Source organism: Oncorhynchus gorbuscha, linkage group LG09 (genome assembly GCF_021184085.1).
Source record: "Oncorhynchus gorbuscha isolate QuinsamMale2020 ecotype Even-year linkage group LG09, OgorEven_v1.0, whole genome shotgun sequence".
Classification (NCBI taxonomy): domain Eukaryota; kingdom Metazoa; phylum Chordata; class Actinopteri; order Salmoniformes; family Salmonidae; genus Oncorhynchus; species Oncorhynchus gorbuscha.
Window position 1 is genome coordinate 25821930 of NC_060181.1, and position 26278 is coordinate 25848207.

Consider the following 26278-nt stretch of genomic DNA (forward strand, 5'->3'; position numbering starts at 1 on the left):
CCTGTCCACCGACAGGCCCATAGAACTCGAGAGAGAGCTCACCGAGCACTGAGGCCCCCACCAGCAGCCAGACAACCACCTGTCCCCGACAGGCCCATAGATAGCCAGACAACCACCTGTCCACCGACAGGCCCATAGAACTCGAGAGAGAGCTCACCGAGCACTGAGGCCCCCACCAGCAGCCAGACAACCACCTGTCCACCGACAGGCCCATAGAACTCGAGAGAGAGCTCACCGAGCACTGAGGCCCCCACCAGCAGCCAGACAACCACCTGTCCACCGACAGGCCCATAGAACTCGAGAGAGAGAGAGCTCACCGAGCACTGAGGCCCCCACCAGCAGCCAGACAACCACCTGTCCACCGACAGGCCCATAGAACAGCCAGACAACCACCTCGAGAAGCTCACCGAGCACTGAGCAGCCAGACACCTGTCCACCGACAGGCCCAGAACACTCACCGAGCACTGAGGCCCCCACCAGCAGCCAGACAACCACCTGGCCCCATAGAACCAGCTCACCGAGCACTGAGGCCCCCACCAGCAGCCAGACAACCACCTGTCCACCGACAGGCCCATAGAACTCGAGCTCACCGAGCACAGGCCCCCACCAGCAGCCAGACAACCACCTGTCCACCGACAGGCCCATAGAACTCTCACTGAGGCCCCCACCAGCAGCACAACCACCTGACCGACAGGCCCATAGAACCACTCACCGCACTGCCCCCACCAGAGCCAGACAACCACCTGTCCACCGACAGGCCCATAGTCCTCACCGAGCACTGAGGCCCCCACCAGCAGCCAGACAACCACCTGTCCACCGACAGGCCCATAGAACTCGAGAGAGCTCACCGAGCACTGAGGCCCCCACCAGCAGCCAGACAACCACCTGTCCACCGACAGGCCCATAGAACTCGAGAGAGAGCTCACCGAGCACTGAGGCCCCCACCAGCAGCCAGACAACCACCTGTCCACCGACAGGCCCATAGAACTCGAGAGAGAGCTCACCGAGCACTGAGGCCCCCACCAGCAGCCAGACAACCACCTGTCCACCGACAGGCCCATAGAACTCGAGAGAGAGACTCACCGACAGGCCCACTGACCACCAGCAGCCAGACAACCACCTGTCCACCGACAGGCCCCCACTCAGCACTGCCCCACCAGCAGACAACCACAACCACCTGTCCACCTGTCCACCGACAGGCCCATAGACTCAGGCACTGAGGCCCCCACCAGCAGCCAGACAACCACCTGTCCACCGACAGGCCCATAGAACTCGAGAGAGAGCTCACCGAGCACTGAGGCCCCCACCAGCAGCCAGACAACCACCTGTCCACCGACAGGCCCAGAACAGAGAGCTCACCGAGCACTGAGGCCCCCACCAGCAGCCAGACAACCACCTGTCCACCGACAGGCCCATAGAACATGAGAGAGAGAGCTCACCGAGCACTGAGGCCCCCACCAGCAGCCAGACAACCACCTGTCCACCGACAGGCCCATAGAACAGAGCTCACCGAGCACTGAGGCCCCCACCAGCAGCCAGACAACCACCTGTCCACCGACAGGCCCATAGAACTCCCGAGAGAGAGCTCACCGAGCACTGAGGCCCCCACCAGCAGCCAGACAACCACCTGTCCACTGACAGGCCCATAGAACACGAGAGAGCTCACCGAGCACTGAGGCCCCCACCAGCAGCCAGACAACCACCTGTCCACCGACAGGCCCATAGAACTCGAGAGAGAGCTCACCGAGCACTGAGGCCCCCACCAGCAGCCAGACAACCACCTGTCCACCGACAGGCCCATAGAACTCGAGAGAGAGCTCACCGAGCACTGAGGCCCCCACCAGCAGCCAGACAACCACCTGTCCACCGACAGGCCCATAGAACTCGAGAGAGAGCTCACCGAGCACTGAGGCCCCCACCAGCAGCCAGACAACCACCTGTCCACCCATAGAACTCGAGAGGCCCCGATAGGCCCCCACCAGCAGCCAGACAACCACCTGTCCACCGACAGGCCCATAGAACTCGAGAGAGAGCTCACCGAGCACTGAGGCCCCCACCAGCAGCCAGACAACCACCTGTCCACCGACCCCATAGACCTGTCCACTCACCGAGCACTGAGGCCCCCACCAGCAGCCAGACAACCACCTGTCCACCGACAGGCCCATAGAACTCGAGAGAGAGCTCACCGAGCACTGAGGCCCCCACCAGCAGCCAGACAACCACCTGTCCACTGACAGGCCCATAGAACTCGAGAGAGAGCTCACCGAGCACTGAGGCCCCCACCAGCAGCCAGACAACCACCTGTCCACCGACAGGCCCATAGACAGGCCCATAGAACGAGAGAGAGCTCACCGAGCACTGAGGCCCCCACCAGCAGCCAGACAACCACCTGTCCACCGACAGGCCCATAGAACTCGAGAGAGAGAGCTCACCAGCAGCCAGACAACCACCTGTCCACCGACAGGCCCATAGAACTCGAGAGAGCTCACCGAGCACTGAGGCCCCCACCAGCAGCCAGACAACCACCTGTCCACCGACAGGCCCATAGAACTCGAGAGAGAGCTCACCGAGCACTGAGGCCCCCACCAGCAGCCAGACAACCACCTGTCCACCGACAGGCCCATAGAACTAGAGAGAGCTCACCGAGCACTGAGAGAGAGACAGGCCCCCACTCACCGAGCACTGCCCCCACCAGAGCAACCACCTCCACCGACAGGCACTGAGGCCCCCACCAGCAGCCAGACAACCACCTGTCCACCGACAGGCCCATAGAAGAGACTCACCGAGCACTGAGGCCCCCACCAGCAGCCAGACAACCACCTGCCACCGACAGGCCCATCACCGAGCACTGAGGCCCCCACCAGCAGCCAGACAACCACCTGTCCACCGACAGGCCCATAGCCAGACTCACCAGCACTGAGGCCCCCACCAGCAGCCAGACAACCACCTGTCCACTGACAGGCCCATAGAACTCGAGAGAGCTCACCGAGCACTGAGGCCCCCACCAGCAGCCAGACAACCACCTGTCCACTGACAGGCCCATAGAACTCGAGAGAGCTCACCGAGCACTGAGGCCCCCACCAGCAGCCAGACAACCACCTGTCCACTGACAGGCCCATAGAACACGAGAGAGCTCACGGAGCATTGAGGCCCCCACCAGCAGCCAGACAACCACCGCGCCCAATCACCATACGTTTCCTGAGATTCACCGACAAGGAACGAGTCCTACAGGCGGCGAAAAACAACACCATCACAGTGGGAAACGCCAAAATCGCTTTACACCAGGACCTGTCAGCTGGAATACGCCGAAAGCGCCGAGAATTTGACGAAGTGAAGAAATACTCCATTGACCGAGGCATCTTCAGGGGATTCAAATACACAAACGAGCTCAGGATTCTTCACCAAGGAGCCTTGCGACACTTCAAAACTCCCGAAGAGGCAAAACATTTTTTGAAAGACAATCCTGGCCAATGAGAAACAGACCAATGACTAAATGTGATCAATGCCATTACTAAAGGAGGTAAGACGACATATAGCCGATATCCAGAGACCCACCCCCTAAATGTTATTATAGCCGTCCAATTTATATTTATTTTCCTTTAACTGATAGGGATGGGCTGTATAGCCTAACCTAGGCCTACTAATGTTTCAGCCTACTTTTATTTCCCAGTTTTTTTGTTGCTATTATTACCTGGGGTTCCCTATGTCCCTTGGGGGAGGTATATGTAGGCTGGGCTAGTGATTTTATTTTTCTCCCCTCTTTTACTGTGGTCTGGACGAGGGCAACTGTGTTATTTACTCAATGCGGGGTGGAGAGGATGAGGCATTTCATTGGTGGGGAGAGGGAGACGTTGTGCGTTGCTAACTGTTCCTGGTTTTTGTTTTATTCGGAACACAGAATTGAGACTGAGCGGGGGGATCCAACGGGATGTGTCGAGTTGTTTGGGAACTCGGCTGGGGTGTTCAGAGATTATTATTTTATGTACACCATTTATTTTCCTTTTATGTGAACGCAGCTGTAATTACTATCCACTTTTACCCAGCGATGACTTGCACTAAAGTCCGATTACTGCTCGATGACGATGACTAGTACCTTAAATCTTTTGACATGGAACTGCCATGGTCTAGGGCATGCAATAAAACGAAAAAATATACTATGTGCTCTAAAAAAGGAAAAGGCAGACATCGCGCTATTACAAGAGACACACCTCTGTGATGCTGAACGTGCCAAACTCCGCAGAGCTTGGATGGGACAGGTGTATTTCTCATCTTTCAAATCAAACAGTAGAGGCACAGCCATACTTATCCATAAAAATGTTCCATTCATAATTGACAAAAACATATCTGATCCGGAGAGGAGATTTATTTTGATAACTGGGTCACTACACTATATGGTCAACCAATTACTATATTAAACATATACACCCCTAATACAGATACTCCTGCCTTCATGTCAAAAATGATAACCCTGTTCAATGAGCATTGTGTCTCCTTTGGCGTGGTGGCCGGAGATTTCAATTGTACCCTTAACCCAACCCTAGACAAATCATCTCAAGTCCCCACCACAAATCCTAGATCTGCAAAGATGTTGAACTCTCTTACTAAAGAGATGGGACTGATAGATATCTGGAGAGAGACTAATAGCTCATCTATGGACTATACATACTACTCTAATGTCCATAACACCTACTCCCGTATAGATTACATTTTTATCCCAAAGAGTTTCATAAATTCAGCCACTTGTACAATCGGACCCATAGCACTTTCAGATCACGCCCTTGTCCACCTCCGCTTTGACCTCTGCAAAAACATCCCGAGGTCAAAGAGCTGGAAATTCAACACCTCCATGCTATCAAATGACGTGTTCCATACATTGGTAACTACATGGATAGACAACTACACACAAGACAATAAAGATTCTCCTGTTTCTCCGGCCACAATGTGGGACGCTGCTAAAGCCACACTAAGAGGTCATCTAATTGCATATGCTTCCTCTAAGAAAAAATCAATGGAAGCACAAAGGCGAGATCTTGAGAGGGAGCTGGAATGCTGTGAAAAAATACATAAACACTCCCTAGACAGCACCTCCTGGAGTCATCTTAAAGCAGCCAAAGCCAAACTGAATTTGGACTACACTCGGGAGATAAAAAAAGTTTTCTTTACTAAACAGAAATACCATGAGTATAGCAATAGGCCCAGTAGATTGCTTACTTACCAATTAAAAAAGGAGCAGTCAGAGCGTACAATCATGGCTATCCGAACAGCAGAGGACGAGGTCACATATGACCCAAAAATATCAATTTAACTTTTCATGATTTTTACTGCAAACTATATACCTCTGAGAGACAACACACGGAGGCAGAACTCCACTCTTTCCTAGAGGGAATCTCGCTACCTAAACTATCAGAGACCGACCAACTCCCCCTTCACTCCTGAGGAGATCCTGGAGGCAATTACCTCCATGCCACCTAATAAGTCCCCAGGCCCAGATGGATTCCCCAGAGAGTTCTACAAAGCTTTTTGGCCCCAGCTCAGCCCTGTCTTCATGCCAATGCTGGAGGATTTTTGCAAAAACGGAGTTCTCCCAGACTCAATGCACACAGATCGCATTACAGTGTTGCTAAAAAAGGACAAGGACCCCCTATCCTGCTCGTCCTTCCGGCCCATAAGCTTGTTGGATTTCGACTATAAAATAGTTACCAAATTGCTCGCCAAAAGACTAAACACTCTTCTTCCCAAAATAATAAAAGCGGACCAAACTGGATTTATTAGAGACAGATACTCTTCTGATAACATTTGCCGTATTTTTGATATTATTGATCAAGTAAACGCACAGAAGACCCCTGTCCTGCTGGCTTCACTGGATGCTGAGAAGGCGTTTGACAGGATGGAGTGGAGCTTTCTGTTTTCAGTCTTAGAAAAGTTCAATATGGGCCCACATTTTATTAAATGGATCAAATCACTATACTCTCATCCAAATGCCATGGTGACTACTAATGGACTGAACTCTGACAGATTCCCTCTGGAACGGGGCACAAGACAAGGGTGCTCGCTGTCCCCGCTGCTCTACTTGTTGGGGCGGAGCCTCTGGCAGAGCTGATAAGGAGCAATCCAAGTATTATGGGTGTTTCTGCAGGTGGCCTGCAGCACAAGATTTCGCTTTACGCAGATGATGTCTTGCTCTACATATCCAACCCTGAGAAATCCCTCCCTCTCATTTTAGACACAATTGCTCAGTATGGCAAGTTTTCAGGTTATAAGATCAATTTTAACAAATCCACTGTCTGCCCTCTCAATATTACACTCACCAGCTCTATGAAGACATTTTGTCCTTTCCAATGGAAAACACAGGGGTTTCAATACCTCGGGATCTTCATAACACCAGATCTGAATAGCCTTTTTAAGGAAAATTATCTTCCACTCCTGGATCGAATCAAGAACGATCTCCAAACCTGGATCTCCCTCCCAGTTAGCTTAGTAGGAATAATTAATGTAATCCGTATGAACGTCCTCCCTAAACTGAACTACTTATTTCAGATGCTCCCATGCTATCTCCCAGTGTCCTTTTTCAAAACAACTAACCAAAGCATCACCAAATTTATATGGGGCAATAAAAAACCTAGGATCAAGTTTTCCACTCTATCGAAACCTGAATCTAAGGGTGGTCTTGCCCTTCCCTCCCTTCAATTGTACTACTGGTCTGCCCAAATCCTCAACATGCTAACATGGATCACTAACAGACAAGAGTCAACGTGGATTCAGATAGAAGCCCAATCCTGTGGTTCATTGCCCTTAAGCTCAATTATATTCATTAATAACTTTAGTGAAGTGGGCAACATAGCTAAAACCTTTGTGATTTACAGCACCCTACTAGCGTGGAGGGACTGTAAGAAATACCTGGGCATTTCCTCCCAAATATGTTCTCACTCATCTATAGTAGGCAACCCAGACTTGCCAAAAGCCCTGAGGGATGCCAACTTTAATCTTTGGCATACTCTAGGAATCAGGACCTTTTCAGACCTATTTCATCAGAAAACCACACTGAAATCCTTTCAAGAGCTCTGCAGTGAATTCGATGTGCCAAGATCCCATTTTTTAAAAATATCTTCAAATTAGACATGTCATTTCCTCATTTACCTCCAAGAGGAGGTTTAGAACTCAGTTGAATGAAGTTGAAACCCTTCTTGTCACAGCACAATCCATTAAAGGCAAAATATCTTACATCTATAGACTCCTTTCTGAGAAAGGAAGCTCCTCCTTTACTCCTTTGAAAATAATCTGAGAAAAGGACCTTGGTCTGACTATCAGTGATGAGTTATGGGCGGAGGTTTGCGACAGGGTATACTGCTCCTCTACCAGTGTAAAAATGAAAGAATCTAATTACACATTTTTGTACAAATTTTATTATACTCCTTTGAGACTCCATAGAATGAAAACAGATATGTCTCCTAACTGTAAAAGATGTACCTCTGAAAGTGGAACCTATATGCATGTATTTTGGAGCTGTAGAGCGATTGCCAGATACTGCTGCACAGAAAATACTAGAGGTACAGTTTGATATGACCCCGTGTATCTATCTTCTTAATGCCCAGCAGGACTTTGTTCTTGATCCTGACAGAAAAAATTTGCTTATGACTATTACATACTTTGAACTACAAAGAAATGTATTCTTCTATTGTGGGCCTCTAATACCCCTCCTACATTTAAAATGTGGATTGACCAGATTGTTGACTTTCTTCCTCTTGAAAAGCTCACTTATGACCTCCACAAGAGACAGTCCAAGTTTGATTGACTCTGGTCTCCACTATTCAACTATATTTCAAACTGGACAGAGTGAACGGGGTGACAAGGGGAATGCGCAGATACATGTTGTGTAAGGTACTGTAAAACCTAAAAACGAATTATTGGCCCGTCGTCTCAGAGAATGCTTGAAATAGCTGATAAGAACCTTGATAGTGCTGCTGCAAGTGTTATATGTTTTTTTGTGTGTTTTAATTTTAATTTAGTTTTTGTGTGTGTGTGTGTGTGTGTGTGTGTGTGTGTGTGTGTGTGTGTGTGTGTGTGTGTGTGTGTGTGTGTGTGTGTGTGTGTGTGTGTGTATGTATGTATGTATGTATGCACCAAGGAAAATAAATAGATTAAGAAAAATACATGTTTTTATTTGACTTTATCGTTCATTTTAATTGTATTTTAATTTTTTATTTTTTCAAATGTATTATTTAAAAAAAAAATTTTTTTAAGCCTGTCACATCTGTGAATGTGGAATGTGTTTTGTTGGTTGATTGAAAAACAAGAAAACTTAATAAAACTTTAAATTGAAAAAAAAATACATAATTGAAATACTATAGTAAGAACAGAAACAGTTCTACAGCTGGACATCAGAATGAACAAAGTGCCTGCCCTGCCACAAATTCTGTGTGATACAGCTCATTTATGACGTTTTACAAAGAGTACATATGTTCCTAACTAGAAATGTAGACGCACACAAATACATCTAGGAGAACAATTACAATGTTTGAGTGTTTTAATGACAGGAAATGACAAAAAGTTCATGAGTTAAAGTTTTGGGGAGTGATACATACTCAATCAAGCACAATCATTACGTGATACAAATGTTCAGCTTCCCCTTTAAGGGACAGGTCGTTACCCTGGTAATTTGAACACTCCCCTGTGAAGGAAAATCTGACTGCAATGTCTTCTTAACAGAAGGCAGTTGTAGCAAACTCAAAGTAATATTGAAAAACAACCTAGTATATGAACAAAATGATGTAACTGGCAAAGAAACACGAGGGAGAAAGTCACACTTTTAGAAGCCGTTCTTGTCAATTCGACCAACTTCTACATGTGGGCTTTGGATTTTTTTGAAATGCTCTGTGTGACCATCCGCCAACATGCCTGGTGAAATAGACATTCTTCCCTACCAATGACAATCTACCCACATTTGGTGGGTGTTAATTTCCAACAGTGTGTATCTTCTGACTCTGCTCCCTGCTCCAGGCCTCCCAATAAAAAAATGAAGTCTTCAGCATGATTTTAAAGAAGACCCCTTTGTCCTCCTAACTGAAGACGACCGGGTCTTCCCACCTATAGACTGAGTATTTGTTCTCTGACAGATTGCAACCTATGTAAGCAGCTGCTTGATATCAGCGTTACCTGTATGGAGGGGAAACTGTTTTGACCAAGCATAGATAGTATTACCTTTACACGGTAATGTACACTGAACAAAAAAAGATACATTTAAATGGTTTTTCAGAGTTTTACAGTTCATATAGGGAAATCAGTCAATTTAAATACATTTATTAGGCCCTAATCTATGGTTTCACATGATGGGCAATACAGATATGAATCTGTTGGTCACAGATACACATTTAATTTAAGTTATCAGACAACCAGTCAGTATCTGGTGTGACCATTTTGCCTCATGCAGCACGACATCTCCTTCGCATTGAGTTGATCAGGCTGTTGATTGTGGCCTGTGGAATGTTGTCCTACTCTTCTTCGATGGCTGTGTGAAGTTGCTGGATATTGGCGGGAACTGGAACACACTGGTCGTACACATCGATCCAGAACATCCCAAACATGCTCAATGGGTGACCTGTCTGGTATACAGGCCATGAAAGAACTGAGACATTTTTCAGCTTCCAGGCATTGTGTACAGATCCTTGTGAAATGGGATCATGCTGAAACATGAGGTGATGGCGGCGGATGAATGGCACGACAATGGTCACATCTCGTATCTCTGTGCATTCAAATTGCCATCAATAAAATACAATTGTGTTTGTTGTCTGCAGCTTATGCCTACACATACCATAACCCCACCACCACCATGGGGCACTGTTCACAACATTGACATCAGCAAACCACTCGCCCACACAACGCCATACACGCTGTCTGCCATCTGCCCGGTACAGTCGAAACCGGGAATAATCTGTGAAGAGCACACTTCTCCAGCATGCCATCGGTTACGATGCCGTACTGCAGTCAGGTCAAGACCCTGGTGAAGAAGACGAACACACAGATGAACTTCCCTGAGACAGTTTCTGAAAGTTTGTGCAGAAATTCTTTATTGGCGCAGACCCACAGTTTCATTAGCTGTCTGGGTGGCTGGTTTCAGACGATCCCACAGGTGAAGAAGCAGGATGTGGAGTTCCTGGGCTGGCGTGGTTACACGTGGTCTGCGGTTCTGAGGTCGGTTGGACATACTGCCAAATTCTCTAACATGACGTTGGTAGAGAAATTAACATTCCATTCTCTGGCAACCGCTCTGGTGGACATTCCTACAGTCAGCATGCCAATTGCACGGTCCCACAATACTTGAGACATCTTGTGGCGTTGTGACAAAATTGCACATTTTAGTGGCCTTTTATTATCCCCAACACAAGGCACACCTGTGTAATGATCATGCTGATCATCACCCAACTACCTCATCCCCATTGTTTTAGTTTTTTTGCTCTTTTGCACCCCTGTATGTCTACTTGCACATCATCATCTGCACATCTATCATTCCAGTGTTAATGCTGAATTGTAATTATTTCGCCTCTATGGCTTATTTATTTCTTTACCTACCTAATCTTACTGCAATTTTACACACTGTACATACACTTTTCTATTGTGTTATTGACTGTGCGTTTGTTTATCCCATGTGTAACTCTGTGTTGTTGTTTTTGTCACACTGCTTTGCTTTATCTTGGCCAGGTTGCAGTTGTAAATGAGAACTTATTCTCAACTGGCGAAATCTTGTTCTACCTGATGAAATCTAATTTTAAAAATGATCGTGCTGTTTAATCAGCTTCTTCATATGCCACACCTGCCAGGTGATATATTTTCTTGGCAAAAGAGATGCTCACTAACAAGAATATAAACAAATTTGTGCACAAAATTTGAGCGAAATAAGCTTTTTGCGTGTGGAAAATGTCTGGGGTCTTTTATTTCAACTCATGAAACATGGGACTTTACATGTTGCGTTTTATATTTTTGTTCAGTGTACAGGTTTTGATTTGATAACTTAATCTATTCCATAATGTGTGTGTTTCTGGTCCTTCTATGACCTGTCTCCAGACTTCCCTAAAACCCTTCTCATCCCAAATCCCTCTAGTACACTCAGCACCTGCGCAGGTGGATGTGTGTGTGTGCCTCCAAGCAGTCAGATAACCACTCCCTTTTTGTAAGTTTGGGCACACCCACTCATTCCATTTTTTTGTGTTAAAACATAAACTATGAAATAACACACAGAATCATGTAGTAACACAAGAAGTGTTCAGATGAGACTGTGTGAATCAGGCCTTCATGGTTAAATTGCACCAATAAGAAGAAGATACTTGCTTGGACCAAGAAACACAAGCAATGGACATTAGACCGGTGGAAATCTGTCCTTTGATCTGATGATCCAAATTTGAGATTTTTCGTTCCAACCGCCATGTCTTTGTGAGACGCAGAGTAGGTGAACGGATGATCTCTGCATGTGTGGTTCCCATCGTGAATCATTGAGGAGATGCTGTGGGGGGGGCTTTGTTGATGACACTCAGTTATTTAGAATGCAAGGCACACTAAATCAGCATGGCTACCACAGCATTCTGCTGGACCTATCATTTGTTTTTCAACAGAACAATGACCCAAACACACCTCCAGGCTGTGTAAGGGCTATTTGACCAAGGAGAGTGAAGGAGTGCTGCATCAGATGTTCTGGCCTTCACAATTACCCAACCTCAATCCAATTGAGATGGTTTGGGATGTGTGAAGGAAAAGCATCCAAGTGCTCAGCATATGTGGGAACTCCTTCAAGACTGTTGGAAAAGCATTCCAGGTGAACCTGGTTGGGGAAATTCCAAGAGTGTGCAAAGCTGTCATCAAGGCAAAGGGTGGCTACTTTGAAGAATACAATGTATACACTACCGTTTAAAAGTTTGGGGTCACTTAGGAATGTCCTTGTATTTGAAAGAAAAACACTTTTTTGGTCCATTAAATAACATCAAATTGATCAGAAAAACAGTGTAGACATTGTTAATGTTGTAAATGACTATTGTAGTTGGAAACGGCAGATTTTTTATGGAATATCTACATAGGTGTACAGAGGCCCATTATCAGCAACCATCACTCCTGTGTTCCAATGACAGGTTGTGTTAGCTAATCCAAGTTTTTCATTTTAAAAGGCTAATTGATCATTAGAAAACCATTTTGCAATTATGTTAGCACAGCTGAAAACTGTTGTGCTGATTTAAAGAAGCAATAAAACTGACCTTCTTTAGACTAGTTGAATATCTGGAGCATCAGTATTTATGGTTTTGAAAACAGGCTTAAAATGGCCAGAAACAAAGAACTTTCTTCTGAAACTTGTCAGTCTATTCTTGTTCTGAGAAATGAAGGCTATTACATTAACAATGTCTACACTATATTTTTGATCAATGGACCATGAAGCACCCCCATCGACCATGAAGCACCCCCATCGACCATCGACCATGAAGCACCCCCATCGACCATCGACCATGAAGCACCCCCATCGACCATCGACCATGAAGCACCCCCATCGACCATCGACCATGAAGCACCCCCATCGACCATCGACCATGAAGCACCCCCATCGACCATCGACCATGAAGCACCCCCATCGACCATCGACCATGAAGCACCCTCATTTCTAAGTAACCCCAAACTTTTGAACACTAATGTATTTTCATTTGTTTAACACTAGACATTTTTAAAATGTATTACTACATGATTCCATATGTTATGTCATAGTGTTGATGTCTTCACTATTTTTCTACAATGTAGAAAATAGTCAAAATAAAGAACACTTGAATAAGTAGGTGTCCAAACTTTTGATTGGTACTGTATATATATGTACATGTCACGCCTTGGTCTTAGTATTTTGTGTTTTCTTTAATTATTTGTTCAGGCCAGGGTGTGACATGGGTTTATTGTATTGTCGTATTGGGGTTTTTGTAGGCATTGGGATTGTGGTTGATTAGGGGTGTGTCTAGTATAGGCTTGGCTGCCTGAGGCGGTTCTCAATCAGAGTCAGGTGATTCTTGTAGTCTCTGATGGGGAACCGTATTTAGGTAGCCGGGGTTTCACTTTGTATTTCGTGGGTGATTGTTCCTGTCTCTGTGTAGTTTCACCAGATAGGCTGTAATTAGGTTTCACGTTCCGTTTTGTTGTTTTTGTATATTACGTTATTTTCATGTATCGTCATTTCAATCATTAAAGACATGAGTAACCACCACGCTGCATTTTGGTCCGACTTTCTTTCGACAAACGAAGAACGCCGTTACAGTACATGCATATACACTGATTGTACAAAACATTAAGAACACCTGCTCTTTCCATGACACAGACTGACCAGGTGAATCCAAGTGAAAGCTATGATCTCTTATTGATGACATCTGTTATCCACTTCCAACAGTGTAGATGAAGGGGAGATGGTTTAAAGAATGATTTTTAAGCCTTGAGACAATTGAGACATGGATTAGGTTATGGTAGTAGGTGCAAAGCACACCGGTTTCAGTGTGTCAAGAACTGCAACGCTGCTGGGTTTCCTGTGTGTATCAAGAATGGTCCACCACCCAAGGGACATCCAGCCAACTTGACACAACTGTGCGAAGCATTGAAATCAACATGGGCCAGCATCCCTGTGGAATGCTTTCGACAACTTGTAGAGTCCATGTCCAGACAAATTGAGGCTGTTGAGGGCAAAAGGGGGTGCAACTGAATATCAGGAAGGTATGCACAAATAAAACATTTTGTTCAGTTTTTACATGCATGCAGAATACTCAGCACAGTTCTGGCTCAATGATGTGTGACAAAATATTGTAAGAAGCAATGGCTTATTTGAAATCCAAACTATTATTCAAAACATTGAAATCAGAAGCAATATGTTGCTGAAACGGATGTTATTCTCAAGCACTGTAATTTAATTATTTTGTGTGTTTTGCAGGTGATCAACACAGAGGTGTATGTGGTCTCTCAACAGCGACAAGGAGGAGTTTGGCTGTGTCTTCAGACTTGCCCAGGAGGTAGGTACACGTGTATTAATATTCTAGACTTTCAGATAACATGGGAAATGCACACGCGCACATACGGCAGTACACATGAGTACACGCACTCATTCATCTCTCTCCCTCCTCATCCCTCTCCCCTCCAGGGTATTTGTAAGTCGCTCTGGATAAGAGCGTCTGCTAAATGACTTAAATGTAAATGTAAATGTATCTATACTCTGTTCCCCTACATCCGCTCCAGGATGATCACAATCAGTGTTGAGGACATCAAGATTCTACTGAGTCAGGAGAACCCGTACCTCAACAACCTGGAGGATGATGCTCACCAACAGGCCAAGAAGATTGGTGCAGTCGTGCTTTTTGTTTTTCCTTCAAAGCCGTCTATGTTCTGTACTGTGTGGCTGTAGGGTGGTGGCTTTGTGTGTGTTCATGCAGTGTTTCTGTTTCTACAGAAATGGGCAGCGTTGTTCTAAAGTATCGGCCTGATAGTAGGTAAGTATCCATTTAGTCTCTGTCCATGTATTATTTACTGTTATCAGAGAATTCACCCTCGTTCTCTCTCCAACCCTCTCCTCGGTAACCCTGATGGTCCTCAGTGTCCTATAGAGCTGTGTGGCTGGAGAGGCAAGACCTCCATCAGAGCTTTTGTACCCCGCAACGAGAGTTTCCACTACCTTCGCATGCTGGGGGTCGAGGTATTCCGGAACAAACAGGGACCGGGACCTAGGGAGAAGAGGAGGAGGTGGAGACGGAGAACGGGAACAAAAATGGCAGCATAAAAGAGGAGTTGAAAGTAGAGGTGACGAGCACCTGACAGGGGAGGGAGATATTTACCAGCACCTGAGGGGAGGAGTAGAAATACATTTGTATCTCATTAGTCTTAACAAGTTTCCCTCTCTTTGTCTCCACCATATTGCTTTCACCCTTCTGTTTTTATATCAGTGGAGATGTAGGTGAGGCGTTGAACCTCTTTAGACTATTGCGACACAGGGAGTAAGGGAAAGGGAGGAGGAGGTGCTGTATGAGCTGGAGCTATGCTGGCCAGACTAGGGCTAGACCAAATGTGAGGGAGAAGAGATGAGTTGGGTAGCTCAGTAGAACTTCTAATCCACTGCCATAGCAGAAAGGCCACCCCTTGACCGAGCACCTGGTCTACCATGCTCCCCTAGACTTGGTACACTCCAGGGGTCGACGCTTTAGTAACTTATTTTAGTTTCTACTGCTGATTTGTTTTAACAGGGAACTCCACTGGCAAACAACTTTTTAAAATTATTATTATTGTGCATGTTTGAATGTTTATCAACGGCTATTTCATTTGATATCATTGTAAGGAAGATGGAATTGATTAAAGATATTAAATTCATATACAGTCTCTGAAGTGCATTGAAATTGAATCTAACCCCAAATCTGCTTCCCACGCGCACACACACACACAAACATGCACAATCTCTCAAAGTAACTGCCTTTATGTGGTTGCCATGGCGACTTAAACTGCATCATATCACACAAACATACACAACCCCCCCCCCATCAGCCACATCTCTCCTGTTTATTACCAATCTCTGCTGCCATGACGACCATGCAGCCACCCCAGGAAAGAGAGTATACTCCTTTCTCATTCCACCCTTTTCTCCCACTGGAAGAGGGAGAACAGAGAAAATGTTTCTTCTCCTTCGCCACCCTTCCATCCTTCCCCTCTTCTCTCATCCTGTCTCAAACTAATGTGGGCATAAGGAAGAGGGAGCAAAGGCCACCATAGACAGTGCAAAAGAGAGGGGCTAGTTAGGCTATATAGAGGGAGATTGAAAAGGGAAAACATTTTGTTACATTACAGCCTTATTCAAAACTGGTTTTAAAAATTAAATCTTCAACCTACACAATACACATTGACAAAGTGAAAACAGGTTTTTAGAAATGTTTGCATATGTATAAAAATACTGATACCTAATTTGCTATGAAACTCAAAATTGAGCTCAGGTGCATCCTATTTACATTGATCCTCAATGTTTTCTGCAACTTGATTGGAGTCCACCTCCACAAACTTGTCTATATAAGGTCCCACAGTTGACAGTGCATATTAACAAAAACCAAGCCATGAGGTCAAAGGAATTGTCAGCAGAGCGCCGAAACAGGATTGCATCGAGTCACAGATCTTTGGAAGGGTACCAAAAAATGTCTGCAGTATTGAAGGTCCCCAAGAACGCAGAGTCCTCCATCATTCTAAAATGGAAGAAGTATAGAATCACCAAGACACTTGGAGCTGGCTGGCTGGCTAAACCAAGCAATTGGGATAGAAGGGCCTTGGTCAGGGAGAAGACCAAGGTCACTCTGATTTGAGCTTGGAGAACCTTCCAGAAGAACAACCATCTCTGCAGGCCTTTATGGTAGTGGCCAGACGGAAGCCACTTCTCATAAAAGGTACATGACAGCCCGCTTGGAGTTTGCCAAAAGGCACATAAAGGACTCAGACCACAAGAAACAAGATTCTCTGGTCTGATGAAACAAAGATTGAACTCTTTGGCCTGAATGCTAAGCGTCACATCTGGAGGAAACCTGGCACCATCCCTACAGTGAAGTGTGGTGGTGGCAGCATCATGCTGTGGGGGTGTTTTTGAGCTGCAGGGACTGGGAGACTAGTCAGGATCGAGGCAAAGATGAACGGAGCAATGTACAGAGATCTTGATGAAAACCTACCCCAGAGCACGTAGGACCTCAGACGGGGTTGAATTTTTACCTTCCAACAGGACAACGATCCAAAGCACACAGCCAAGATCATGCAGGAGTGGCTTCGGGACAAGTTTCTGAATGTGCTTGAGTGGCCCAGCCAGAGCACAGACTTAAACCTGATCTCTGGAGAGACCTGAAGATAGCTGTGCAGCGACACTTCCCATCCAACCTGACAGAAGTTGAGAGGATCTGCAGAGAAATATGGGAGAAACTCTAACTCTAACCCGGAAGCTTATAAGAAATCCCGCTATGCCCTCCGACGAACCATCATATAAGCAAAGCATCAATACAGGACTAAGATTGAATTGTACTACACTGGCTCCGACGCTCGTCGGATGTGGCAGGGCTTGAAAACTATTACGGATTACAAAGGGAAGCACAGCCACGAGCTGCCCAGTGACACAAGCCTACCAGATGAGCTAAATAACTTCTATGCTCGCTTTGAGGCAAGCAACACTGAAGCATGCATGAGAGAACCAGCTGTTCCGGATGACTGTGTGATCACGCTCTCCGTAGCCAATGTGAGCAAGACCTTTAAACAGGTCTACATTCACAAGGCTGCGGGGCCAGACGGATTACCATGACGTGTACTGGCATATATTATTATTATTATTATTTACTCTGAGCATGTGCTGACCAACTGGCAAGTGTCGTCACTGACATTTTCAACCTGTCCCTGACAGAGTCTGTAATGCCAACATGCTTTCAAGCAGACCACCGTAGTCCCTGTGCCCATGAACACTAAGGTACTTCCGGGTTGGAGCGAGTGGTCGCATCGGCACTTCGCTCCCGCAGGTAGTATAACTTTTTCATTACATTTCATTACATTTCACATTTCATTACATTTCATTATATTTCATTATAGCACAACGGTTTGATTTGTCTAATCTTAGCAATTTCTTCTCAGCTAGCTACATAGCCGTCTTTGTATCAAAGATAATTGCGTAATTATCGTATTTCGCCGTCCTAACGTAGTCTTCACTAGCCAGCTAGCTAACGTCCACTGATTAGCTGCACTGGAGAAACTATTACACTCAACTGAACGACTCGATTAGTGTAGTGTTAGCTAGCTACATAGCTGTCTTTGCTGTCTTCGTATCTTCGTATCAAAGATAATTGTGTAGTTTAGGTTTAGAGTGTGTAGTCTTAGAGTGATTATCTTAATTTACCGAGGTTAGCTAGCCAGCTATTTAACGTAGGAGACTCTGCTAGCTAGCCAACAGCTAGCCAACGTCTACTGAATTGACTCACAACCCGGTCGCATTCACAGGTAGTATCACATTTTCATTTCATTTCATTACAGTACAACGGTTTGATTTGTTTGATCGTAGCTAGCTACATAGCTAGCTACATAGTGGTCTTTGTATCAAAGATAATTGTGTAGTCTAGAGCGATTTTCTAGGTTAGCTAGCCAGCTATTGTCGTTCTTTTAACGCAACGTAACGTAAACAACACTACTAGCTAGCCAGCTAGCCCCCGAATAGCAGCACTGCAGAAACTATTACACTCAACGGAACGACTTGATTAGTGTAGTGTCAACAACGCACCCACTGCCAGCTAGCCTACTTCAGCAGTACTGTATCATTTTAATCATTTTAGTCAATAAGATTCTTGCTACGTAAGCTTAACTTTCTGAACATTCGAGACGTGTAGTCCACTTGTCATTCCAATCTCCTTTGCATTAGCGTAGCCTCTTCTGTAGCCTGTCAACTATGTGTCTGTCTATCCCTGTTCTCTCCTCTCTGCACAGACCATACAAACGCTCCACACCGCGTGGCCGCGGCCACCCTAATCTGGTGGTCCCAGCGAGCACGACCCACGTGGAGTTCCAGGTCTCCGGTAGCCTCTGGAACTGCCGATCTGCGGTCAACAAGGCAGAGTTCATCTCAGCCTATGCCTCCCTCCAGTCCCTCGACTTCTTGGCACTGACGGAAACATGGATCACCACAGACAACACTGCTACTCCTACTGCTCTCTCTTCGTCCGCCCACGTGTTCTCGCACACCCCGAGAGCTTCTGGTCAGCGGGGTGGTGGCACCGGGATCCTCATCTCTCCCAAGTGGTCATTCTCTCTTTCTCCCCTTACCCATCTGTCTATTGCCTCCTTTGAATTCCATGCTGTCACAGTTACCAGCCCTTTCAAGCTTAACATCCTTATCATTTATCGCCCTCCAGGTTCCTCGGAGAGTTCATCAATGAGCTTGATGCCTTGATAAGCTCCTTTCCTGAGGACGGCTCACCTCTCACAGTTCTGGGCGACTTTAACCTCCCCACGTCTACCTTTGACTCATTCCTCTCTGCCTCCTTCTTTCCACTCCTCTCCTCTTTTGACCTCACCCTCTCACCTTCCCCCCCTACTCACAAGGCAGGCAATGCGCTCGACCTCATCTTTACTAGATGCTGTTCTTCCACTAACCTCATTGCAACTCCCCTCCAAGTCTCCGACCACTACCTTGTATCCTTTTCCCTCTCGCTCTCATCCAACAGCTCCCACACTGCCCCTACTCGGAAGGTATCGCGCCGTCCCAACCTTCGCTCTCTCTCCCCCGCTACTCTCTCCTCTTCCATCCTATCATCTCTTCCCTCTGATCAAACCTTCTCCAACCTATCTCCTGATTCTGCCTCCTCAACCCTCCTCTCCTCCCGCTCTGCATCCTTTGACTCTCTATGTCCCCTATCCTCCAGGCCGGCTCGGTCCTCCCCTCCCGCTCCGTGGCTCGATGACTCATTGCGAGCTCACAGAACAGGGCTCCGGGCAGCCGAGCGGAAATGGAGGAAAACTCGCCTCCCCGCGGACCTGGCATCCTTTCACTCCCTCCTCTCTACATTTTCCTCCTCTGTCTCTGCTGCTAAAGCCACTTTCTACCACTCTAAATTCCAAGCATCTGCCTCTAACCCTAGGAAGCTCTTTGCCACCTTCTCCTCCCTCCTGAATCCTCCCCCCTCCCCTCCCTCTCTGCAGATGACTTCGTCAACCATTTTGAAAAGAAGGTCGACGACATCCGATCCTCGTTTGCTAAGTCAAACGACACCGCCGGTTCTGCTCACACTGCCCTACCCTGTGCTCTGACCTCTTTCTCCCCTCTCTCTCCAGATGAAATCTCGCGTCTTGTGACGGCCGGCCGCCCAACAACCTGCCCGCTTGACCCTATCCCCTCTCTTCTCCAGACCATTTCCGGAGACCTTCTCCCTTACCTCACCTCGCTCATCAACTCATCCCTGACCGCTGGCTACGTCCCCTTCCGTCTTCAAGAGAGCGAGAGTTGCACCCCTTCTGAAAACCTACACTCGATCCCTCCGATGTCAACAATTACAGACCAGTATCCCTTCTTTCTTTTCTCTCCAACTCTTGAACGTGCCGTCCTTGGCCAGCTCTCCCACTATCTCTCTCTGAATGACCTTCTTGATCCAAATCAGTCAGGTTTCAAGACTAGTCATTCAACTGAGACTGCTCTCCTCTGCTCTCATCCTTCTAGATCTATCGGCTGCCTTCGATACTGTGAACCATCAGATCCTCCTCTCCACCCTCTCCGAGTTGGGCATCTCCGGCGCGGCCCACGCTTGGATTGCGTCCTACCTGACAGGTCGCTCCTACCAGGTGGCGTGGCGAGAATCTGTCTCCTCACCACGCGCTCTCACCACTGGTGTCCCCCAGGGCTCTGTTCTAGGCCCTCTCCTATTCTCGCTATACACCAAGTCACTTGGCTCTGTCATAACCTCACATGGTCTCTCCTATCATTGCTATGCAGACGACACACAATTAATCTTCTCCTTTCCCCCTTCTGATGACCAGGTGGTGAATCGCATCTCTGCATGTCTGGCAGACATATCAGTGTGGATGACGGATCACCACCTCAAGCTGAACCTCGGCAAGACGGAGCTGCTCTTCCTCCCGGGAAGGACTGCCCGTTCCATGATCTCGCCATCACGGTTGACAACTCCATTGTGTCCTCCTCCCAGAGCGCTAAGAACCTTGGCGTGATCCTGGACAACACCCTGTCGTTCTCAACCAACATCAAGGCGGTGGCCCGTTCCTGTAGGTTCATGCTCTACAACATCCGCAGAGTACGACCCTGCCTCACACAGGAAGCGGCGCAGGTCCTAATCCAGGCACTTGTCATCTCCCGTCTGGATTACTGCAACTCGCTGTTGGCTGGGCTCCCTGCCTGTGCCATTAAACCCTTCAACTCATCCAGAACGCCGCAGCCCGTCTGGTGTTCAACCTTCCCAAGTTCTCTCACGTCACCCCGCTCCTCCGTTCTCTCCACTGGCTTCCAGTTGAAGCTCGCATCCGCTACAAGACCATGGTGCTTGCCTACGGAGCTGTGAGGGGAACGGCACCTCAGTACCTCCAGGCTCTGATCAGGCCCTACACCCAAACAAGGGCACTGCGTTCATCCACCTCTGGCCTGCTCGCCTCCCTATCACTGAGGAAGTACAGCTCCCGCTCAGCCCAGTCAAAGCTGTTCGCTGCTCTGGCCCCCCAATGGTGGAACAAACTCCCTCACAACGCCAGGACAGCGGAGTCAATCACCACCTTCCGGAGACACCTGAAACCCCACCTCTTTAAGGAATACCTAGGATAGGATAAGTAATCCCTCTCACCCCCCCCCTTTAAGATTTAGATGCACTATTGTAAAGTGACTGTTCCACTGGATGTCATAAGGTGAATGCACCAATTTGTAAGTCGCTCTGGATAAGAGCGTCTACTAAATGACTTGAATGTAAATGTAATGATGTAATGTAACCTTCCTAAATGACTACTGACCCGTAGCACTCACGTCTGTAGCCAAGAAGTGCTTTGAAAGGCTGGTCATGTCTCACATCAACACCATTATCCCAGAAACCCTAGACCCACTCTAATTTGCATACTGCCTCAACAGTTCCACAGATGATGCAATCTCTATTGCACTGCCCTTTCCCACCTGAACAAAAGGAACGCCTACGTGAGAATGCCTTTCATTGACTACAGCTCAGTATTCAACTCCATAGTGCCCTCAAAGCTCATTACTAAACTAAGGACCCTGGGACGAAACACCTCCCTCTGCAAATGGATCCTGGACATCTTGATGGGCTGCCCCCTGGTGGTAAGGGTAGGTAACAACACATCTGCCATGTTGATCCTCAACACAGGGGCCCCTCAGGGGGGGTGCTCAATCCCCTCCTGTGTTCCCTGTTCACCCATGACTGCATGGCCAAGCAAGACTCCAACACCATCATTAAGTTTGTAGATGACATAACAGTGGTAGGCCTGATCACCGGCAATGATGAGGCAGCCTATAGGGAGGAGGTCAGAGACCTGGCCGTGTGGTGTCAGGACAACAACCTCTCCCTCACAGTGATCAAGACAAAGGAGATGATTGTGGACAACATAAAAAGGAGGACTGAGCACGCCCCCATTCTTATCGACAGGACTGTAGTGGAGCAGGTTAACTATCATGGTCCAAACACACCAAGACAGTCGTGAAGAGGGCATGACAACACCCATTTCCCCTCAGGAGACTGGAAAGATGTGGCATGGGTCCTCAGATCCTCAAAACGTTCTACAGCTGCACCATCGGGAGCATTCTGACTGGTTGCATCACCGCCTGGTATGGCAACTGCACGGCCTCCGACCGCAAGGCACTACAGAGGGTAGTGCGTAGGGCCCAGTACATCACTGGGGCCAAGCTTCCTGCCATCCAGGACCTCTATACCAGGCGGTGTTAGAGGAAGGCACAAAAAATTGCCAAGGACTCCAGCCACCCTAGTCATTTGTTATATTTCCATTTTCTTAACTGCATTGTTTGTTGAGGGCTTGTTAGTAAGCATTTCACTGTAAGGTCAACTACACCTGTTGTGTAGACCTTACATTGGTAATATGACACCATATTACCAATTAGGTTCAAAGGTAGTGCACCAGGAAACAGGGGGTCGTACTGTATGCCGACCAGTTGTCGTTGATGTGTGGAGTTTCAGAGTATTAAACAGATGAGAGAGAAAGCTTAGGCTGTAACCGTGTGTGTGTACCCCCTGCTCTGCTCTGCTCTGTCAGAGTGAGTGATGCCCAGTGCCTTTCAGCTGCAGCTCTCTGTGCCAACTCACTAATACCATAATGACATGCTCCCTGGTAGGAACACATCATTCACTCTACTCCTCCTTGTACCTCACTCTGCCTACAGTACCTTCATTCCTGCTTTCTCTACCTCCTCTCTACTCCTCCTTGTACCTCACTCTGCCTACAGTGCCTTCATTCCTGCTTTCTCTACCTCCTCTCTACTCCTCCTTGTACCTCACTCTGCCTACAGTGCCTTCATTCCTGCTTTCTCTACCTCCTCTCTACTCCTCCTTGTACCTCACTCTGCCTACAGTGCCTTCATTCCTGCTTTCTCTACCTCCTCTCTACTCCTCCTTGTACCTCACTCTGCCTACAGTGCCTTCATTCCTGCTTTCTCTACCTCCTCTCTACTCCTCCTTGTACCTCACTCTGCCTACAGTGCCTTCATTCCTGCTTTCTCTACCTCCTCTCTACTCCTCCTTGTACCTCACTCTGCCTACAGTGCCTTCATTCCTGCTTTCTCTACCTCCTCTCTACTCCTCCTTGTACCTCACTCTGCCTACAGTGCCTTCATTCCTGCTTTCTCTACTCCTCTCTACTCCTCCTTGTACCTCACTCTGCCTACAGTACCTTCATTCCTGCTTTCTCTACCTCCTCTCTACTCCTCCTTGTACCTCACTCTGCCTACAGTGCCTTCATTCCTGCTTTCTCTACCTCCTCTCTACTCCTCCTTGTACCTCACTCTGCCTACAGTGCCTTCATTCCTGCTTTCTCTACCTCCTCTCTACTCCTCCTTGTACCTCACTCTGCCTACAGTACCTTCATTCCTGCTTTCTCTACCTCCTCTCTACTCCTCCTTGTACCTCACTCTGCCTACAGTACCTTCATTCCTGCTTTCTCTACCTCCTCTCTACTCCTCCTTGTACCTCACTCTGCCTACAGTACCTTCATTCCTGCTTTCTCTACCTCCTCTCTACTCCTCCTGTTACCTTCCTCTGCTGTTCTTTCTCCTCGCACCTTTGTTTATCCATTTCTCTCTAGCTCTCTGTCAACTGGACTTTTAGAGTAGGCCTCCTCTTCAAGCTCTGGACTTTAAATGTTCCAGACGGTCACTTTAATCAAACGGTCTCTCAGGACCTAGACATTCCACGTGTTTGCTATTTGAAACTCTAAAACCTCAGTTACTGTAAATACTCGAGACCAGTGTACTTCATCTTACGTTAGTATTTCAATGACTGTCTTGACACCCTATTCCCTATCTAGTGCACTTCATTACATTGTTTGATCCATCACTTGTTTTCTTTTAGACTGAACCATCAATCTAGAACCTATCAATCAAGTGGACCGTCTCCTCATCTCACCCGTCTTTGATTACCCAACCTCCTTCCACCCTCTTGCTCTTACTCTTCTCCTCATCCTCTCCACTCCTTTCCTCTTCTTCCTCCCCTCTCCTCCTCCTCTCAAATCCACTGCTGTTACCTGCTTCATGCTCTCTGAATACCTCGGCTCGCAGATATGTGTATCTCTGGGATTATATAATAAAAGCCCTTACACAACACACACATACAGATTCACATTGGGTGTTGGCATTTGTGGGTAGAGTTTGTTTCATGTTTGAATTAAACCAAATCTCACTCAGCCTTCAACGTGCGCACATACACACGTGTGTCTACAGGCTAACTCAGACATTTAGAAAAGCAAAATGCCTGTAGTCCACACGCTTACTTACATTCACCTATACTAAGACCTTTATAAAACACATCTCTGGCTCCTGCAGTGTGAGGATACCGATTTCATGGATTTGCCTGTCTTTCGTTTGACAGCTTTAGTTTTCCAACTGTCGTAGAAAAGACAGAATTTGGTTTTAACTCCTAAAATACAAATTCTCTGCATTTGTCTGCTCTACAGAGACCATAACCCTGAACTAAATGCTCTAAAACAGGTCTCTGTAATGTCATTAGGATAATCACAGCCCACTGGGCACATACTGGTTGAATCAATGTTTCCACGTCATTTCAATGAAATTACAGTGAACCAACATTGAATTGACATCTGTGCCCAGTGGGAAGTAATTGTTTAGAATCTCTGGTGCCTGTTGCTAAGTAGTCTCCATGGTGATAGGGTTTATTTCCTGTAGTGATTCCACAGGGTTTACCTCTATCTTATTTGATCTTACTCCCTCTCTCATAGTCATTTTACATAAATCACCACCAGAAAGAAAGGGAACAGACTGTCAGTGTGAATTTGTTCTGGGTTCATGGTAGAACATCACACACAGTCAAGGTAGCTCTGCAGGTTCAAGGCCTGTGCTGTGGATATCTCCTCTGCTTTTGGCTCAGGGTGGATATGAAGCTGAGCTGGGGCAAGAAAAGGAGGCAGAGGGAGAGGAATGGGGGGAATGGGGTGAGGGAGAATAAGATGATGTTAGAGAGTATGGCGGTGGGAGATGGGTAGAGTAAGGGAGAAAGGCATGAAGGATGTAGATAGAAAGGGGGGTGAAGGAGGGGGTGAGTGGCTGGTGCAAGGCTTTATTTAGCCCATGCCTGCAGGTGTTGCCTAGTAACAGACTAAACAGAACGGAGCAAGAGAGACAGTGTGCATGTTGCTTTTCTCTTTCTTTCGCTCATTCTCAGTTTTTCCCATCCTCTCACTCTCTCCCTCTCGGTTTTTGCTGTTTCTTTCACCCTTGCCTAACTAACCCTTACAGTGGCCTGTGAAAGTATTCACCCCCTTGGCATTTTTCCTATTTTGTTGCCTTACAACCTGGAATTAAAATATATTTTGGGGGGATATGAGTTATTTGATTTACACAACATGCCTACCACTTTGAAGATGCAAAATATTTTTTATTGTAAAACAAACAAGAAATGAAACAAAAAAACTGACAACTTAACGGTCTATAACTATTCACCGCCCCCAAAGTCAGTACTTTGTAGAGTCACCTTTTGCAACAATTACAGCTGCAAGTCCCTTGGGAATGTCTCTATAAGCTTGGCATTCTTCAAGGCAAAATTGCTCAAGGTCCTTCAAGTTGGATGGGTTCCGCTTGTGTACAGCAATCTTTAAGTCAAACCACAGTTTCTCAATTGGATTGAGGTCTGGGCTTTGACTAGGTCATTCCAAGACATTTAAATGTTTCCCCTAAACCACTCGAGTGTTGCTTTAGCAGTATGCTTAAGGTCATTGTCCTGCTGGAAGGTGAACCTCCGTCCCAGTCTCAAATCTCTAGAAGACTGAAACAGGTTTCTATCAAGAATTTCCCTGTATTTAGCGACATCCATCATTCCTTCAATTCTGACCAGTTTCCCAGTCCCCGCTGATGGAAAAACATCACCACAGCATGATGCTACCACCACCATGCTTCACTGTGGGGATGGTGTTCTCGGGGCTATGCTGTTGGGGTTTGCGCCAGACATAGCATTTTCCTTGATGGCCAAAAAGCTCAATTTCAGTCTTATCTGATCAGAGTACCTTCTTCCATATGTTTGGGGAGTCTCCCACACGTCTTTTAGAGAACACCAAA

General features: G+C 46.9%; 1 pseudogene; it reads left to right on the top strand.

Annotated features, from left to right (window-relative positions):
• LOC124044338 overlaps positions 1–14770 on the top strand; it is a 33762-nt pseudogene extending 18992 nt beyond the window's left edge.
• Positions 14771–26278: the final 11508 nt, after the last annotated feature.